The sequence below is a fragment of the Lepus europaeus genome, chromosome 8, assembly GCF_033115175.1.
Source record: "Lepus europaeus isolate LE1 chromosome 8, mLepTim1.pri, whole genome shotgun sequence".
Lineage (NCBI taxonomy): Eukaryota > Metazoa > Chordata > Mammalia > Lagomorpha > Leporidae > Lepus > Lepus europaeus.
Window position 1 is genome coordinate 793,373 of NC_084834.1, and position 14,733 is coordinate 808,105.

General features: G+C 43.3%; 1 protein-coding gene and 1 pseudogene across 1 annotated transcript in view; both read left to right on the top strand.

The window, feature by feature from the left end:
* The first annotated feature begins 2,098 nt into the window (after positions 1 to 2,098).
* The window catches only part of RXFP1 (relaxin family peptide receptor 1), a 97,719-nt gene continuing 85,084 nt past the window's right edge, over positions 2,099 to 14,733 (top strand). The window contains exon 1 of the mRNA XM_062198985.1: positions 2,099 to 2,167. The gene's annotated coding sequence lies outside the window, so the exon portion shown is untranslated. The remainder of the gene's footprint in view (positions 2,168 to 14,733) is intronic.
* Positions 3,311 to 7,144, top strand: LOC133765800 (heat shock cognate 71 kDa protein-like; annotated as a pseudogene).

Below are 14,733 nucleotides of genomic sequence, written 5' to 3' on the forward strand. Positions count from 1 at the left end.
TGGGGGTCTGGAGAAGGCTGCATGTGGGCCTGATGCTGACCGGAGTTAGAAAGTTCATGTGGTCAAGCCGGCGCCATGGCTCAACAGGCTAATCCTCTGCCTACGGCGCCAGCACCCCAGGTTCTAGTCCCGGTCGGGGCGCCGGATTCTGTCCTGGTTGCCCCTCTTCCTAGGCCAGCTCTCTGCTATGGCCCGGGAGGATGGCCCAAGTGCTTGGGCCCTGCACCCCATGGGAAACCAGGAGAAGCACCTGGCTCCTGCTTTCAGATCAGCGTGGTGCGCCAGCTGCAGCGCGCTGGCCGCGGCAGCCATTGGAGAGTGAACCAACGGCAAAAGGAAGACCTTTCTCTCTCTCTCTCTCTCTCTCTCTCTCTCTCACTGTCCACTCTGCCTGTCAAAAAACAAAAAGAAAGTTCATGTGGTGAAGCTCTCTGTAAAGGATGAAAGTGCAGAATGAGTCCAGTTCCATCGTGTGTCCTCCCACACCCCCAGAGGGCTGTGCCAGCTCTCTGTGTCACTTCTGTGTTTTCCACCTGTAAATAACATGTCAGATGTGTCCACTCTTAGCGTGGGCATGTTGGCCCGGCAGTTAAGATGTTCTGTCCCATGGCAGAAGTCACAGCTCTGCTTCTAATTCTAGCTCCCTGCTAAGGCAGACCCTGGAAGGAGCAGGTGACTGCTCAAGTGACTGGGTCCCTGCCACCACGTGGGAAACCCAGATTGTATTTTCCCTCCTAGCTATTACAGGCCCGTGGAGAATGAGCTTATAGATGGGATCTCTCACTGTCTCGAGCGTGCTCACTCTCTCCCCCTCTCCACTTTTCTCACCTACACTCACACGAACCTGGACTAAGCCCAGCTGTCTCCTGCCCTGATTACAGCAAAGCCTTCCACCTCACCCTCCCTGGTCTCCTCCGAGTGGCTCCCCACCCCAGAACAGTGTTACAAAAGCATGTGCGTTTCCCAGGTCCCCTGGGCTGCAATCCTTCCTTGGTTTCCCTCACGTTTCTAATAGAGTCCAAACTTGATCTTTGCAGGAAGATACCTCTGTACCCCTTGAGCCTCATCTGAGTCTCAGCACAGCTCCTGCCCTGAGTTCCCCACCCACGCCCAAAGCCCCTCAGTCACCAGTCTGTCCCCCTCCCCTCCCCCTCCCCCATGGGCCAGTCCTGCTGTGCCTTGGACCTCAGCCTCAGTGGCACCATGCTGCTGAGACTCCCACCGAGTGCTCCCATATAAACCCCGAAACAGTTACTTTCCGTTATAGCACTCATCTGCTTCGTTGGTGAACCTCCCAGAATTTAGTCTGTTGGTTGGCTTGTGCAGCGTGCCTTCCCAGCTAGCCAGTGCACTCCACCCGGTGAGAGCACTGTTTCATTCGGGCTTGTGTGCACTGAATCTCGCACAGGGCCTCACACTTGGGCACTGCCCAGTACTGAATGGACATACAACGCACGCTTTCCTGCTACTCCCTGTCTTCTTCCTGTAAGAAGAGACCCGCCTTGACTTTGAGCCCACGGTAAGAATACAGTAAATTCGCGATTTTTAAAATGGTTGACTGGTAAGTTATTGTAACAGAGGGGAAGTAAGCCAAACTGTAACACATGGACAAACATTTCATCTAAATAAATAAATAAAAGGGGAGCTAGCATCGTGGCCTAGCAGGTAAAGCCGCCTCCTGGGATACTGGTACCCCACCCACGTGGGTGCAGGTTCAAGTCCAGCTGCTCCACTTCTAATCCAGCGCCCTGCTAACAGCCTAGGAAAAGCCCTGGGAGATGGGCCAAGTGTTCAGACCCCTGCCCTCACGTGGGAGACCCGGAAGAAGCTCCTGGCTTCAGCATAGCTGGCTTGTGAACATGCTACGGAGGTGAAGTGCGTTGGTGTCAGTGTAGTTAGGGGGGGTGAGGCCACCTTATGGAGGGTTGTACAAAACACACGAGAAAGCCAAATGTTGATGGAATCTCCAGTGGACTGCCTTTGCATGAACCTTCTTCAAGCGCTGTGTCCTCTCCTCTCCCCATCCCAGTTGCTCATGGGAGTAAACAGAACATCCTGTGCTCCCTCGGCTACTTCTCCTGTGGGAACATCACCAAGTGCCTGCCTCAGTTCCTGCACTGCAACGGGGTGGATGACTGTGGGAATCGGGCCGACGAGGACAACTGCGGTGAGTGAAGCCCCTGCGGTCACAGCGAGAGGAAAGGCCCGGAAGGGCTGCAGGTGATGTTGCTGGGACCTCTCTCAACAGAGAGAGAAATAGGGGGAAATAAAGCTAAAATCGAAACAGAAAATGTGCACCCCGTAAGGAAACCTTACAGTTATAAGCTTAAAACGTGTTCTTTTCTACGAGATAGTAGCCAGCCATTATTTCAGGGAAGTCCTAATTGTGCACAGAGAAAGTATTTTAACCCCAAAAAAAACCTGTCACGTTATGGTCTCGGAGGCCGGATGGGGTACAAATTGAGAATGTGGGCTCAGGAACCAGACAGCCCAGCTTTGAACCTGGGTTAATCAATAACCAGTTATGTGAACTTGAAAACGTTTTCTAACTTGTCTGTGGCTCAGTTTCTTCACTTTGTTAGAAAAAAAAGTGAAGTGTGATAATTGTGCCTACACCATGAGAATATGGGGAGATAGAGAGTAAGGGCTGGAAGGGCGCCAGCCATTGTGTTCTAGAGGCTATTGTTCTGGCTTACCTTCTGTTACCACATGAGGGAGGAAAAGTGGGACCACCTAGAAGAAACTAAGTCCAGCTCACCTGATACTTAGCCAACAAGCACACATTAGAAAGCCAACAAGTGAGGCTTCTGATCAATTAGAATATTTGGAAAATTAGCTTTCAGAGAGGGTGTTGTTCAAATTTCTGAAGCCTTAAAAATAGAAATTTCTAAATGAGCTTGAATATCCTGGATCTGGTTCCCTGGAAAAAATAAGCCTTGGTTAATAATGTAAAATAGTAAGATTTTTCCCTCGTAGGGAACTTAAATACTACTTGTAGAGGACAAAAGCAGATATCCTCATGTTAATATCCACAGAAGTACATAAATTATGTACACTACAGCGCCTTTGCTGCTTTCACTTCTTGAAGGAATTAAATTTCTGTTAAAGTAAGATGAAGACCAGGCTTGAAAATCCTTTGACCTGAAAAAATTCAGCTAAGCCACATGACGTAGCCTTTATCTTGAACACAAGCAAAACTTAGATTATTTCTTCACAATGTCCGTGGTGATTGCAAATGAAAATGAAATAGTCTCCCTCAGATGGGTTCCAATAATCACTTTAGCCAGTCATTGCCACCTGGAAACCCACCATGTACCGATCATGGCAAGGTGACACAGCTCCCCGGCTCTCGCTGTCTGAGCCGGCCTGTCCTTCGCGCCGCTGGGCTTCCTCCCAGCAGCAATGGTTGCAGAAACATGACCAGGAATGCAGCAGGGGCAGCAAATTCACCGCCAACATAGGGTCTGGGTTGAAGAAAGTTGAACTCTAACCATAGGCTGTGTTTGAAGGGATCATGTAACCCTAACCAGAGGCCTTGCTGGTCTATTTCCTGTCGTCATGAAGGTGCCTGGGATTCACGGATCAGCAAATGGAGGGGAAGCAGTAAGGCATCTGGCTTCAGAGAGCAGAGAGCAGGCTTCTGAATCAGACTGGCCTTCCGTTCTGGTTATTAAGGGAAGCAAAAGCGGCTGTTTTATCTCCTATAAAATGGGAACACAATGAGTGGCTGTGGCTGTGGGTTGTTAAGAGGACTCAGGGTGGAGGCCTGTGTGTGGCATAGCAGGATTCTAGTTGGCTCTGCTTCTCATCCAGCCTCCTGCTAATGCACACGGGAGGCAGCAGATCGTGGCTCAAGTATTTCGGTCCCTGCACCCACGTGGGACACCTAGATGAAGCTTGTGGCTCCTGGCTTCAGCCTGGTCCAGCCCTGGTTGATGTGGCCATCTAGAGTAGATGCAAGATTGATTCGTCCCCCACTGTGTGTGTGTGTGTGTGTGTCCCTCTCTGTCACTGTGCCTTTCAAATAAATAAGTCTTAAAGAGAGAATTCAATGAAATCAGATATCTAAGATGCTTAACAGAGTCAACATGTTATGGCCTGAATAGGTGAGCCCCCCAAAATGTGGGAACTCCAGGAAACCCCCATCCCATAAGGTATAAAGCAAGTTATCAGGAAATAGGAGAAATTTTAACCCTGTTCAAAACCTCAGCGACAGCCAACTGGCTCAGCACTGCTCGCCTGCATGGGTGGGCTGGGGCTGTCCAGGAAGGATGGATGCCTGCTGTCCCACTCTTCAGAGCACAAGTGACAAAATGTTTGAAATTTAGTCATTTCTGTTTGCTTCCCATTGGCTTAATTTCCTTTGCCTACTGGATTTTTTCTTTATTTTATAATATTTGGAAAATTTACACTTCAAAGGCTATTCACTTTGAAGACACCTGTATTTAAATACATATGGGCTGCCAGCACTGCAGGTGGCGACTTTACCCGCTATGCCACAGCGCCAGCCCTTTAATCAGACTTTTTAAGGTACATCCTAAAAAACAAGTCCACCAAAAACTTCTCCCATAGTCCCTTAAGCTATTTAAACATTGACACCAATATGACTATTAAAATGGAAAAATAAGTCAAATGGGAACAGTTGAAATAAAATTGGAAGTCAAAAGAAAAAAAAAAACAATGAAACACTAAGTGAATTAAACTAAGTAAATTAAACTGCCTCCCCATACATTGGACCGCTATAGCTATGAATTAAATGAGAAAGAACTGCTACTCTTGTAGCATGGTCGGCACTTTAAACAAAGGCTCTTACTTGAGTATTAAGGTCCAGATTTTTTAGTATTTTGAGTATTAAGGTCTCAGACAACACATAGATGATTTCTCTGTAACTCAGTATGTACAATCATCTTGTCACGCACAGCACTAAGGTAGCAAGCCGCTCAGCATTCTTCATGGACACAATGCAAAACAAAGGTGATAGATATAAATTTTTGTCAGTGTAAAAGTAGATCTTTCTACCTTTCTCTCTGTCTCTCTCTCTCACTGTCCACTCTGCCTGTCAAAAAAATAATTTTTTTTAAAAAGTAGATCTTTTTAAAAAATTAAGAGTGAGAATGGGAGAAGGACGGAGAAGAAAGATTGGAGCATGGGCGGGAGGTGGGGGTAGGGTGAGAAATATCACTACGTTCCTAAATCTGTATATATGAAATAGATGAAATTTGTGTAACTTAAATGAAATTTTTTAAAAAATTTTTTCAGTACAATTCATGGGAATCCCTTTCTCACTGAAATATAGGCAATTTGGAATTCTAGGTATATTATATATCATATATATTATACATATATATTCAGACATACATATGCCAAAACTGATGATACCATTATTATTATAATTTTGATCCTTACTAGTAAACTTTAATGTAGAAATTTATGGATTTTTTTCCTCAGGTTATGTACTTTGGTATAATTCCCAAATAATTTCCATATGTTTTGCCATGTGTCACTAACTCATTTGCATCTCCACTCAGACTTATCACAAACACAATCGAAATACAAGTCAAAAAAATTTTTTAAGTCATCAGAGCAGTTTTTGATGTGGCGATGACAAACCAAGGGAAAAAGAGCCCTTTCAGCTCTTGAGCTAGAGCTCTGAGATACTTGTGAGAAACTATCTGGGTAAATACCAAGGGAACTCTGTCACAAAAACTGAGAGTTCTCATTTAGTTTGCTTATGAGAAACCAAAAAAAAAAAAAAACAAAAAAAAAAAAAACAAAAACTGCCGTCCAGAGTTGCTGGAAGGAAGGGCATGATGGGAAGACAGAGGCAGAGACTGGAGTTACATGTCACAAGCAGAGGGACATAGGAGCCACTGGGAGCAGAGGTGAGGACTGGTCATCCCTTACAGCCTCAGAGAGAGCCTGGCACTGCCAACACCTGAATTTCAAACTTCAGGCCTCCAGAACTGTGAAGAAAAAATGTCTGTTACTTTAAACCGCCAAATTTGTGGTGATTTGTTACTCCCCAAGCCCTAAGAAATTACTACAAGTCACTGGAGTCAGTGGCACTTTTTAAGCTTGGTGAATGCTGACCTTTTCCATGGCACCCTGACCCCGTAGAGAAAGCCCTTCAAAATGCTGAGTTAGATAAGCCACAGATCCATGATACTGTCCTGGTGAGTGGTTCTACTAGAATTCCCAGGATTGAGTAGCTTCCTCAATGGAAAAGGACTGAAGAAGAGCATCAACCCTGATGGCCATTGCCTATTGTGCAGCTGTACAGGCAGCCATCCTATCTGGAGACAAACCTGAGAATTGTTTCAATATCTGTTACTGTTGGCCATCACTCCTCTTGCCCTTGGTATTGAAACTGCTCATCAACTGCAGTACTACCATCCATACCAAGTGGACACAGATCTTCACCACCTGCCCTGGCTACCGGCCTAGGGTGCTCATTCGGGATTATGAAGGTGATCATGCTATGACCAAGGATAACCATCTGCTCTGCAAGTTTGAATGTGCAGGCATACCTTCTGTACCCCGTGGTGTTCCTCAGGTGCAGATCACTTTTCATACTGATGCCAAAGGCATTGTTAACCTGTCTGCTGTGGGTAAGAATACAGGAAAAGAGAACAAGACTACCATTACTAACGGCAAGGGCCCTTTGAGCAAGGGAGACATTGAGCGTATGGTCCAGGAAGCTGAGAAGTATAGAGCTGGAGATGAGAAGCAGAGGGACAAGGTGTCCTCCAAGAAATCAGTTGAATGATATGCATTCAACATGAAAGTGACTGTTGAAGATGAGAAACTTCAAGCAAGATCAATGATGAGGATAAACAGAAGATTCCTGACACATGGAATGAAACCATCAACTGGCTGGCTAAGAACCAGATTGCAGAAAAGGAAGTAGATGGAGAAAGTCGGCAACCCCTCATCACCAAGCTATACCAGAGTACAGGAGACATGGCAGGGGGGTGCCTGGGGGCTTCCCTGGGAGGGAGCTCCTCCACCTGGTGGTGATTCCTCAAGGCCCACCATCAAAGAGGTTGATTACGCCAATGCCAATGTAGACACAGCATTGGTCCACACAGTAACTGACGGGAGGACCCAAATTCGTGGCAAATTCTGTGGCAGTTCACTGCTGTAATAAATTACTGAGCATCCTCGGGGCTTGAAGATGGAACATGTGCATGGGAAAAGGAAATAGCATTGCACTTTATAAGCACTGTATCTAAGTGGAAAATGAAATGTCTTAAATCAACCTTATTTAAAATTGGCATCAAAAGTATTAATACAACTGGGGGAGTAAATAGAGAAGGGTCACCCTTTAATAGGCTTACAATGACATTAAGGCGAACACAGCGTCCTGGTCCAGATTACAGCTGTCCTGAGAGCTGGCTTTTTGTGAACTCTTGACACCCTTGCCAATGAGCCATTCTTATGCAAAGCTGTATGTGGGATAAAGCCCCCAGAGATGAGTTCTCTTTGCTATTCACACACAGTTCTGGATTATCCTAAACTTGAACGATATGCTTTTCACCAGGTGTTTTGTACAAAGACACTTCAACAAGTTTGTGGAAAAACTGAAATAAAAGATAACTTTATTTTGGTGCAAAAACAATTTTGAAATCCATGTGCAGTTTTCAAGATACAGGTCTTCCGTGAACATCTTTATGTGCTAGCCAATCAGGTGCAACCATGGGAGGAAACACACAGGAGAGGCTCAAAAAAACACGTTGATGAAACTTGCAGGTCCCAGAGGCAGGAGGCAGGACACATGCAGGGCCACAGGAGCCGCAGGGGCAAGATCCATGATGATCAAGGAACACAAGACAACAGCGAAGGGAAAGTGTAAAGCCAGAGTACTGCAGTTTTGGCAGGAAATCAAGGCAGGGCAAGTTAACAGCTGAGGGTGGAGCAGGTGGAATCATTCCAGTGGATTTTTATAGGAGTGGCCCCTTAGTGACCCAGTACCTGGGAGGATTAAGATAAGGGAATAGCGTTTGCTGGGTTGTAAAGCTCAGATGGAAGAGGTGAGTTTCTATAGCAAGGCCTGGGCCCTTAGTCCTGGGAGGGGGAGTCCCTCTGCAGCTAGAAAGGAATTTTCAAAACATCACCATAGAACAAATCTTTAATGTACTACACCAAGTCTTCCATGTGTTCAACTTTGCAAGCACTTCCCTGCCCTCTTCCTCACAAACCCACGCCCAAAACTATAACAATAAGAAGAAAGTCAGCATTGCCACCATAGCGAGAACTGCACTACGCTTGTGAACATTCTTTGAGAAGCTGCTTGCAAGTCTGGACATCATTGCACAGAAAGCTTTCTATTCCAGTTCTTCCCAATGCTGTCTTCCGTGCTCTGCCTCCCCTACCTCCAAAGCATATAGTCTGTTAATACCATACTTTGTGGGAAGGCTCCGTCAATCCCCAGATCTCTCAGGGTTGAAAAGCTATTTCTCTGTGCACAGTGATTGATGACATTTTTAAACCTTTTTAAGAATATTTGACCCTGTCTTGAATAATTATAACAACAAAATCAATAACATCTTTTCCTTTTGGAGTCCTACTATGTGCCGGAAGCACACATTAGGACTTTAAGAACATCCTTACTGTAAATTGAATCTGATACATCGTGTCCATGCTACACATAAGGAAACCAGAAGTGCAGGGAAGCCACATAACTCAGCATAGCTTCAAACCCAAGCGTGTGGCTCGTCTTGTTCATTTTTGCAATGAAGGACTCATGCTATTCCTCATTATGTGATACTGCCTTCAAGTAACCTCTTGTTGATAAAATGTCAGTTTTTTGGAGGTCATTTTTAATGCGTGTTTTAAGCATCTTGGTGAAGGGAGGACAGAAACTAAGGTGTTCATAATTTTCTTTTTAGAAGATAGTCTATGAGAGTGTCAATGAGCTTCCAGAAAATGACAAGTGCGATAATGAACAAGAACAAGAACAAGATAAGAATGGCTAATGTAGCTAGTGGCTACAGCACCTCCTACATGTAGGACACTCTTCTGAGTGCTGTGTATATTTACCTCATTTACTCCTCATGACAACCCAGGAGAATGGTACTGGTTTTGCTCCCTTTAAAGATGGAGGAATGCGGCCGGTGCCGCGGCTCACTAGGCTAATCCTCCGCCTTGCAGCACCGGCACACCGGGTTCTAGTCCCGGTCGGGGCACCGATCCTGTCCCGGTTGCCCCTCTTCCAGGCCAGCTCTCTGCTGTGGCTTGGGAAGGCAGTGGAGGATGGCCCAAGTGCTTGGGCCCTGCACCCCATGGGAGACCAGGATAGGCACCTGGCTCCTGCTATCGGCCGCCATTAGAGGGTGAACCAACGGCAAAGGAAGACCTTTCTCTCTCTTTCTCTCTCTCTCTCTCTCTCTCTCACTGTCCACTCTGCCTGTCAACAAACAAAAAAATAAAAAAAGATGGAGGAATGCAAGCATTGCAATACACATGGTAGCTCAGACACCCAGTTCACATTCTCAAGTATGAAATGACAATCTTTGTTTTTCTATGGCCAAAAGTTATTTCTATTAAAATCTTCCATTCTTCCAAGTGGTAGAAACCTAAACTAAGTTAGCTAAAGGTTTGTTTTATCCTTTCGGAATTGCAACCAAGGCCAGCAGTCTGCAATGCTAGGGATTCTCTGGGGACTGGCGGCAATGAGGCTGGGGGCTTGGAGTCATCCCATGATCATAGCATCTGCTGAGATGTGCATAAGCAGGGAACCTTCTCAGCTGTAAGTCACCTCTGTCCTCCCCTGCCTGTGTCAGGCCCTTTACCACCCAGCACCTTTCCTGCTTACCTCCTTGTCCATCAGGTGCACCCTGCAAACATTTGCCCATTCCTAAGCCAGGTTGACAGCCTAGTAAATGTCCATAAATTCTATGTAGGTCCCTTGGCCTCAGCTCTTCGGACCATTTCTAGTCTGTTGCTCCCATGGCCAGCCAGCCTGTGAGACAATTCTGTGAGTCCTGCCACACCTGTGGACCTCACGTAACAAAGGGCTCCAGGCCATGCCTGCTCCCAGAGCCAAGATACCCAAGTAGGAGATGTCTGGTTTCCTCCAGAGGCAGTGCAGGGAAGACCCTTGTACTCTGTCTCTTTGGGCCAGGACTCTTATCCAGCCTGGGATTAGCAAAGCTTCACTTTTTTATTTTCCAAATCTATTGTCAAGGATCAAACATAGCATTTGAAAATCAAATGCCAAGAATTTGATTCCTTTGTTATCTGTGAACTATGGGTCACTGGTTTCTGGCAATGAAAGTGGAAAATTCTAGCTCTTTAGAATAGAAAAAGGGTAGAGAGCACAAGGAACTCAAAAGTCTAAAAACTTTGTTAAAACCCCAGAGAATTTTCCTATCACTGGCTGAGCACTTAACTAATCTGTGAGGATTAGATAAGGAGAACTGATTTATGGGTACAATGGAAATGATATGTATTTTTAAATAGGATTCTGAGAATGTTTGAAGAGTATTCAAGGATTCTTTAATTTTTAATTGGTCCTGAATTTAAAATTCTAAAATACTAAATATTCCATCATTTCCTAAATACAGCTTCTTTCATAGAATGTTGGCAATGCCGGGCGGTTTGATGTAGACATTAGCTGTTCTCATTGTAGAATACTCCATTGAAGTTGGTGGTTTGTCCCTTTGAAAGTTAAAAACACAGGAGGAAAAGTGATACACATCCTAAATATATGTAGTAATACACCATTGTGCACTGTATGCTCAAAATTTACTGGTTTTCTAATTACTAGCCTCAAAATAACATTGAAAATATTTAAGAAGCTGAACCCTTGACTTTTCTAAAAATACAGACCAAGTTTTAACTTCAGGTATGCTTATCTACATTTATCTCACAAAGCTTAAACCATCCCTGGTTACCTCCATAAAGACTTTCCTTTCAGAATGCTTCCTGCTAGATAGAACACAACGGGCAGTTTCTTAGTGACCTCAGTTTTCTTAAGAAGACGTAGGAGTGGAGTTGGTGGGAGAGGGTTGTGGTACAGCACCTTAGGCCACGCTTGCAATGCTGCAGTGCCAGCTGCTCCCTGTCTGATTCAGCTCCCTGCTAATGCACCTGAAAAGGTGGCACATGATGTCCCAAGTGTTTGACCCCTGCCACCCAGGTGGGACACCAGGATGGATGGCGTTCCTGGCTCCTGGCTTCTGCCTGGCCCAAGCTTGGCTGTTGTGGCCAATGGGAAGTAAACCAGTGATTGAAAGAGTCTCTCTCTCCTTTTTCTTCTCCTCTTCCTCTCCCTATCCTTCTTTCTCAGTCACTCTGCACTTGAAATAAATAGATCTTTTATAAAAATAAAATATGCAAGGATAATATTACACCCTTGATTTCTTCAAAAAGTTGCTAGCAAAGGTACTAATGTAGTGGGATTCATGAACAGAGACAAGACAAAAAGGTCAGGAAGCAGTCTTCTTCTTCTTCCTTCTTCCTTCTTCTTCTTCTTCTTCTTCTTCTTCTTATTATTATTATTATTATTATTATTATTATTATTATTATTGCAGCATAAGCCCAGGTGGAATTTTCTCATCCAAAGACTCAGCCCTGAACACAGAAGAGTATTTTCTTATATATGGGTTTAGCTTCTTTGTCTCTGTTATATAACCATATGCATATATTTGATTGATTGCCTCTTCACTTTTCTGAGTGTTTCCTTCGCAGTGCAGAAGCTTCTCAACCTGACATAACCACATTGGTCAATTTTGGCTTTGATTGCCTGTGTTTCTGGGGTCTTTTAAAGAAGTCTTTGATTATGCCAATGTCTTGCAGAGTTTCCACAATGTTCTTTTCTAGTGATTTGACTAGAAGAGTCAGGTCATAAATTTAGAGCCATTTTGAGTTGATTTTCTGAATAACGTGGAAGGTAGGAGTCTAGTTTCATACTGCTGCATGCAGAGATCCAATTTTCCCAGTACCATTTATTGAAGAAACTGTCCTTTCTCCAGGACAGTTTTAGCTCCTTTGCCAAATATCAGTAGGTTGTAGATGCATGGATTGATTTCTGGAGGTTCTGTTCTGTTCCATTGGTCTACATGTCTACTTTGGTGCCAATACCAAGCTGTTTTGATTATAACTGCCCTGTACTATGTCTTGAAGTCTGGTATTGTGATGCCTCCAGATTTGTTTTTGTTGCTCAAAATCTCTTTAGCTATTTGGGATCTCTGTTCCCATAGGAATTTTAGCATCCTTTTTTCTACATCTGGGTAGAATATCATTGGTATCTTGACTGGGATCACACTGTATATGTAAATACCTTTGAACAGTATGGACTTTTGATGATATAAATTCTTCAAATTCATGAACATGGAAGATTTTCAATTTCATATGTCTTCAGTTTCTTAATGTTTTACAATTTTAATCATAGAGATCTTTGACCCCCTTAGTTAAATTTATTCCCAGGTATTTAAATTTTTTGTAGCTATTGTAAATTGGACTTGTGTTCTAAGTCGTTGCTCAGCCATTGTCTCTGTATACAAAAACCATTGATTTTTGTGTGTTAATTTTGTATCCTGCCACTTTACCAAACTCTTATGAGTTCCAATAGTCTCTTAGTGAATATTTGCATTCCCCTGTTTATAAAATCATGTCATCTGCAAACATGAATAATTTGACTTCCTCCTTTCCAATTTGTATCCCTTTGATTTATTTTTCTTGCCTAACGGCTCTGGCTAAAACCCCCAGTATTATATTGAAAAGCAGTGATGAAAGTGAGCATCCTTGTCTGGTTCCAAACCATAATGGAAATGCTTCCAACTTGTCCCTATTCAGTATGATGCTGGCCATGGGTTTGTAATGTATGGCCTTGATTGTGTTCAGGAATATTCCTTCTGTAACCAATTTGCTTTAAGTTTTTATCAGGAAAGGGTGTCGTATTTTATCAAATAGTTGCTCTGCATCTATTGGGATAGCCTCACATGGTTTTTATTGTTCAAATTGTTTATGTGGTGTATCACATCTATTTATTTGCATATGTTAAACCATCCTTGTATACCAGGGATAAATCCCCTGCAGTCCAGGTGAATGATCTTTCTGCTGTGTTGTTAGATTTGATTAGCTAATACTTTGTTGGGGATTTTTGCATCTATCTTCATCAGGGATATTGGTGTACAATATTCTTTGTTGCATTTTTTCTGATTTTGGAATTAAGGATACGCTGGCCTCATAGAAGGAGTCTTGGAGGATTCCCTTTATTTTTTTAAGATTTATTTATTTATTTGAAAGACACTGTTTCAGAGGTAGAGGCAGAGAAAGAGAGAAAGGTCTCCCATCTGCTAGTTCACTCCCAAATGGCCACAACGACAGGAACTAAGCCAATCCAAAGCCAGGATACAGGAGCCAGGAGCTTCTTCTGGGTCTCCCATGTAGGTGCAGGGGCCCAAGGACTTTGGCCATCTTCCGCTGCTTTCCCAGGCCATAGCAGAGAGCTGGATCAAAAGTGGAACAGCCAGGACTCGAACCAGTGCCCATATGGGATGCCAGCACTGCAGGCAGTGGCTTTACCACAGCTCTGGCCCCTCCCTTCCTTTTGGTTGTTTTGAATAGCTTAAGAATTTGAGATAATTCTTCTTGAAGAGTCTAGTAGAATTCAGAAGTGAAGCCATCCAGTCAAAGGTTTTTGTTTGTTTCAATGTTCTTTATTACTGAATCAATCAATATCTTTGTTATTGGTCTGTTAAGGTTTTCTATGTTTTCATGGCTCAATTTTGGTAGATTGTATGTGTCCAGGAATCTATCCATTTTTTCTGGGTTTACCAATTTACTGGCATATAGCTCTTTGTGGTAATTCCTGGTGATTCTTTTTATTTCTATGGTAACCATTATTACATCACCTTTTTCATATGTAATTTTATTGATTTGGGTCTTTTTTTGAGTTGGGCCAATAGTGTATCAAATTTGTTGTTTTTTTCAAAAAAGAAGCTCTTCATCTCACTAATATTTTTTATTTTTTAGGGTTCAATTTTTCTTGTTTCTTTAACTATGATTTCATTTCTCCTACTACTTTTGAGTTTGGTTTGTTGTTGTTTTTCTATGTCCTTAAGATGCATTGATAGCTCATTTATTTGATGCATTTTCAGTGTCTTGGTGTAGGAACTAATTTCTACAGATGTCCCTCTTAACACTGCCTTTGTTGTATACCATAAGTTTTGATATGGTGTATTGTCATCTTCATTCATTTTTAGAAGTTCTTTTTATTTCTCTTTATATTTCTTCTATGACTCACTGTTCATTCAGAAGCATGTTGTTCAGTCTCCATGTGTTTACATATGATCTAGAGATTCCTGAGTTGTTGATTTCCAGCTTCATTCCATTGTGGTCAGAGAAGATGTATGGAATGATTTTGATTTTTCTTGAATTTGCTGAGACTTGCTTTATGGCCTAGTATGTGGTCAATCCTAGACAAAGTTCCATGTACTGCTGAGAAGAGTGTGTGTTCTACAACTGTGGGATGAAAAGTTCTATAGATATTCATGAGGTCCATTTGGTCTGTAGTGTCAATTAACTCTGTTTCTTTGCTGATTTTCTCTATGGTTGATCTGTCCTTGCTGATTTTCTGTGTGGTTGATCTGTCCATTGCTGAAAGTGGGGTATTGAAGTCCCCATTACTATTGTATTAGTCTGTGTCTCCCTTTAGATCCATTAACATTTCTTTTAAATAGTCATGTGCCCTTTAATTGGGTGCATATGTTTATTATAGTCATATCT